The sequence below is a fragment of the Thunnus maccoyii genome, chromosome 20 (assembly GCF_910596095.1).
Source record: "Thunnus maccoyii chromosome 20, fThuMac1.1, whole genome shotgun sequence".
Taxonomy (NCBI): Eukaryota; Metazoa; Chordata; class Actinopteri; order Scombriformes; family Scombridae; genus Thunnus; species Thunnus maccoyii.
Window position 1 is genome coordinate 25332520 of NC_056552.1, and position 5619 is coordinate 25338138.

Below are 5619 nucleotides of genomic sequence, written 5' to 3' on the forward strand. Positions count from 1 at the left end.
AGCATCTCCTCTCCACGGCTGACACAGGACTCGATGGGGAGCTGCTTATTGAGGAATGAGGATACAGTCCAGCCAGCTGCTCAGAGTTCACAGCCTTTTGGAAAAGTTTTGAAGCTTTTAACCTCGGCACAGCCCACAGCTAGATGAGTAACTAGTTGAAACTGCTTTACCTCTTTATATCACAACATGTCTTCTCTGTCATTTTCCTTATCAACTACACTGTCGTTGCCAATGGAAGTGAATGCCAAAACACATACATGAAATGTTGCTTTAATAAAGTAGGGTATTACAGTACAGTACAGTCACTAACCTCTCTGCTAGGTAATGTTTGATTTTTTTCTCTTTGCCAAATACATTTTGGAGGGAACATGATTGTTGGCTGGGTTTTCCCAATCCACAAGGTGTGTTCAGCCTGAGCGCCAAGCAAATATTAGGCAGTGCAACTGCATACAAATGTAAAGATTTAGGTGTGGGGGGGTGCAAGTAGGTACGCAATTTGTATTCCTCTCAAGTATATGAATTCATAACTGTACAGAGATGAAGAAAAATGAAAAACTGGAGGAAAATAACAAAAAGCACTGGAGATTTCTAAGAACAGTCAGTGTTAGCTATCACAGAAACACACACATAGTCAGTGTTAGCTAGCTACATGAACAATATGAGAAGTACATTTATTTTACCACTAATATGAATACACTTATAATGAACAGAGGTCAAAAAGATAAGATTGGGTATTCAATGGACTTCAACAATTCACCACTATTCACATCTTGCACCCTATGCACAGGTTTACACTACTAAAGCCCTCAGATAAGATTCTGTTTTTTCTTAAATACTGACAAAGGTGTCCAAAATCATTCCATACTTACTTTGTAGTGCTCTATATTTACTGTTGGACATTTGTTTTAGTGTCCAAATTCTGAGTGTGTAAATTTATCCACTATAGTGATGCCAAAGATTCCACAGTGGAACAAAGAAAGTAGTGACATTACTTTCTGCTAACATTCCCACAATGCAATGGGTCGCATTTTATAGATATGAAAATTACTGTTGTGCGACCCTACACTCAACAGTAGTGACACAAAATGATGATGATTAGTAAATGTCCAAAATCTCAATTTGTGGCCAACTGTAGAGTAAAGCGGGTGTCTCTTATATAGAGAGTAGAGGATGAATGAATGAGGGAGTGATTTTAGACACAGACAATGTGTTTTGTATTATACTTTGAGTCAGCATTGACTTTTTCAGTATTTAAAGGAATAGTTAAAGATCCCCTCCAGGTATGTATTAAGACATATAAAAATACTCTGCTTGAAACAATAATGTGTGTCTCATATGGTTTTTCCACAAAAAAAAAGTGTAATTACAGCATTAAAATCTTTAAAATGGCTCATTCTCCCTTCTTAAAAATTCCAGAATCTATAAATATGTAAAAATATTTCATTTCAGAAGTAGGATACCCTGGGGCATACCCAGAATACGCTGGAGGGACTATCTCTTCTGGCCTGGGAATGCCTTGGGATCCCAAAGGAGGAGTTGGAGGGCGTTGACAGGGTGAAGGATGTCTGGGTTTCAGTCTGATGCCACCGCAACCCGGACCCAGATAAATGCCGGAAAATGGATGGATGGATGGATGGACGGATGGATGGATGGATGGATAGAAGTTTAAAAGCTGGACATGTGATGTACTCCACTGTTAAGTTCATTGTCAGTGTTTGTGCACTGGGAGCTCGTAGGTACACCCCTTAAAAATCAGGTTTTCATTGAGCACAGAGAAACCTTCCACTGTCAGCAGATGAATGTGAAAACAAACTCTGCACATAAATCATTGTGCACAGTGTAGCTCAAACATGCAACTGAGGGACCGAGAAGAGAAACATATTTTTGAGCGGAGTGGGACTTTAAACATGTTGGGAAGTTTTCTTTCTGAGAGTTAGATGAGAAATTTGATATCATTAAGTATGCACATTAAGTATGGAACAACAGCCAGAGGGTGATTAGCTTAGCTTAGTATAAAAGAAATAGAGAAATATTCCAAGCACGCAACTCCCCCTAAAACCACACATGGTTTTTACATTTCTGTTTATGTACAGAATTAACAAACTCAATAAAACACGTTAATTAGTGAGCTTTAGAGATACTAGTAGGTGGATTTTTCAACTGTGAACAGAACCAGGCTAGCTGTTTCCTCTTGCTTCCAGTCTTTATGTAAAGGCAGAATGAGTAAGATCTTTCCTAAAAAGCAGTGTCTAGACTCACACAAAAATAATCCCCTCTAACTCATGAATTAGGACCCAAAAGATGTGTGTAGCTGAGTCTGTATCTGCAGAGACTCTGCCCTCTGCCTGTGTTTTCTTATTTTACTGTGTTCAGGACGTTTCTGGGCATCAACCTTGGGCAGTTGGTGTGTAGCCCCAACCAATAACAGCACGCAGGATGGATGGGGGGCAGGACTGTCATTGAGCTGGGAAAGAGGGGCCGACTTTGAATGTTGTGTTCATAATCCGCAACCGACAAATCCTACTCATTCTGCCTTTAAGGGTAAAAAACATAATTGTTGATTTTATACAATGCACTGTATGGGACATTAAGAAAATGCCTCAATGTGTCAGCAATCAATGCAGCTTAGTTGATGGCTTTAGCTCCAAAGGTCCATATCAGAGTTGTGTATTTCTCTGTAACTTGACCCTTGAACTCTCTAAACTGAATATTGATCACACCACACACCACGGACAATAACCTCCCTCTGCTTCCACTGCGCACACACACACACACACAACCACACACATACACACACGAAATTGAATTTCCCACTGTCCTTATCAAAATACAAACTTGCCCCAGGCAATCTGTGCCTGAGCCTGAATGTGATAGAAAGAAAATAATATAGAAAAACATTCATATTTGTAGATTTTATCATTTTGGTGAGTGAGTAACATGGCGGCTGGCCTTCCGACGTTGGTATTGCCATATCAGTCAAGGCCAGGTTTAGTATCTTTTATGGTAATCACAATCATTATTACTCACTTCAGGGAGAAGAGAGACACACACACACACACAAACCCTAAGGGAGATGGGCAGAGGAGAAATCATCCTCTCTATCCATACGTACATTGACATTTTCCAATATCTCCTCACAATGCAGGCCATATTCAAGTTATTTGTTTTCAGCACCCTAATTTCTTTTTATCACATTTGGAGCTGACGTTATTACCACTCTTTCTGGTTCTTGTATGACAGTTTAGCAAGATTGGTTTTTTTCAGTGAGCCTCAGTGTATACAAGAAAATGGCAAGGAGGAGGCCTTTATTTAGATGTACTACACTTAGAGACTGTACAAAAGTTATTGGGTGGGGAGGCAGTATTATTACTATCTTTGGACACTCCACTTAACTAAAGGTGTGTTAAAACAGAACACATAGCAAATGATCACCTCTTGTTTTGCATGAAACTTTGACTGTTAGAGCTGACTGTACAGATGTTAGTTAAGTGTTAAATATGCATCAACCCAAGGTGTGGATGGAAATATTTCAACAACTATTTCATGGAATGCCATGAAATTTTGTACAGACATTCACGGTCCCCCAAGGATGAATCCTACTGACTTTGGTGATCTCCTGACTTTTCCCTGTAGCATCATCATAAAGATGAAAGTTATGTTTTTTAGTTGAACGTCTCAACAGCTATTGAATATATTACCATGTAATGTGGTGCACACATTCATGTACCTCTCAGGAGGAATTGTTTACTGATCCCTTACGTTTTTATCTACTGCAATAATCAGGTCCAAATCTTAATTTGTCCAATATTTTGGTTTATGACCAAATACCTGTAAAGTTAATGACATTCCAATCAGCCTCAGCTGTAATTCATGTTTGGTGCTAATAAGTAGATGTTCGTATGCTAACACACTAAATTGAGATGATGAACATGGAAAACATTATGACTGTTCAAATCAATATGTCAGTGTGCCCCAGTAGCTGATAGGTTTAAGCGCTTAACACATAACCACAACTTCCATGATTTTATTCCTGCCAGTGATGTTTGTTTTCTGTCTCTCTACACTGTTGACTGTTGTTATTGTGAGTATGTTAGCATGCTAACATTTGCTAGCATTTGTTTATTTTAAAGCACCACTGCACCTATGTACAGCCCAACTTCACTGTAGTTCTGCTCTCTGTTGAAATGCAGAATAATGTAAAAGTGGAGTTCAAAGTGGATGCTGCTGTAAGTTGGTGAAAAACATTATGATTTCTGGAGAAATAATGTTCAGTTACTAATAACTTAAGATCCATGTCTATTATGTTTCTCAAAACTAATATAATAATCATATTAGCTTCTAGTTGATTTTGATGAGGAAAATAAAGCCTTGAATGAGAGACACACTTGTTGTCCACATATGGCAAAACATACATTTTTAACACAAGTCATCCTTTTGATATAAATATTTGATCTTTTTTTCCCCAATAAATAAGTACATTTTAGACTACCCTCCCATAAGCAAAGAAAAGATACATAACCCCCTTTTCTTGACCCCTCTCCAAATAATTTTTGTACAATCCCTTAACCTAACTGTTTCAAGGTCATTATTAACATTACGTGTGAAAATTAATATTAACGTATAAACTGCTGAGTGTAGTCAGATGAACTTATCCAAACTTTATTCTCAAATGTATAAAAATTCATTACAAGCAACAACTGTTTGCCTCTACTGTTCTGATAAGCCACAATCCTGAGTCATTCTTTGCCTCCATCTGTGCCAAACACCTCCTCCCACACACACACACACACAAACACACACACATTTACACATAAATATGTATTCATACCCTCCTTCTTCTTCTGGTCTCTGTTGCCCAGCCTATTCATCATACGTCCCCCCCATAAGCCACCGCTGTTCTGCTCCCCTCCAGCTCCTCCATCTCCCCTTCCCAGCCTCCAGCTGCTGTGTCATCAGCTGTTCATCACAGTGAAAGCAGCCTCACCACAACAGCAGCAGACTGCCGTGATGCACCGCCGCACCAACAGCCTCTGCCACCACAGCCGTCTCCAACAAACACACCACCGCTAAGATGCCGCGGCAGGGGTGCTGTGACTGCTAGCGATTACATGTTGAGACTGACACTGATCCCTGCACACATATGAACATGCACACATCATATACATGTGTGTATTTCCTCTACTTCTTAGGGCCTTCAGCTGAACATGTTCATCCACTAACTGCTGGCCCTCATTTACAATGATGTTGAGTATAATAAAATAATAATAAAAGGTATAAGATAAAAAAAAACAATCAACAAGTATAAGTACAGTTAATAAATGATACAAGATATAAAAAATACATCAATTAAAACAAGTATTTAGATAATAAAAGATACAAGATATAAAACAAATCAATTAAAACAAGTACAAACAGAAGTTAAGTGGTTGGTGATCATAGATTTAAAATGTCCAATGGTTACTTAAGTATCAATTTTTTGGGTGCTCTGAAAAAAATCCAGGGGGTCGGAGCATTAAAACAAAATGCTCTTCCAAGCTCAGTGCAAACTCTAGGGGCTTGTAGTGAAAGCCAGTCATTAAAGCTAGTGTGATTAGGTCCAGAGGACCAATCAAGCATACT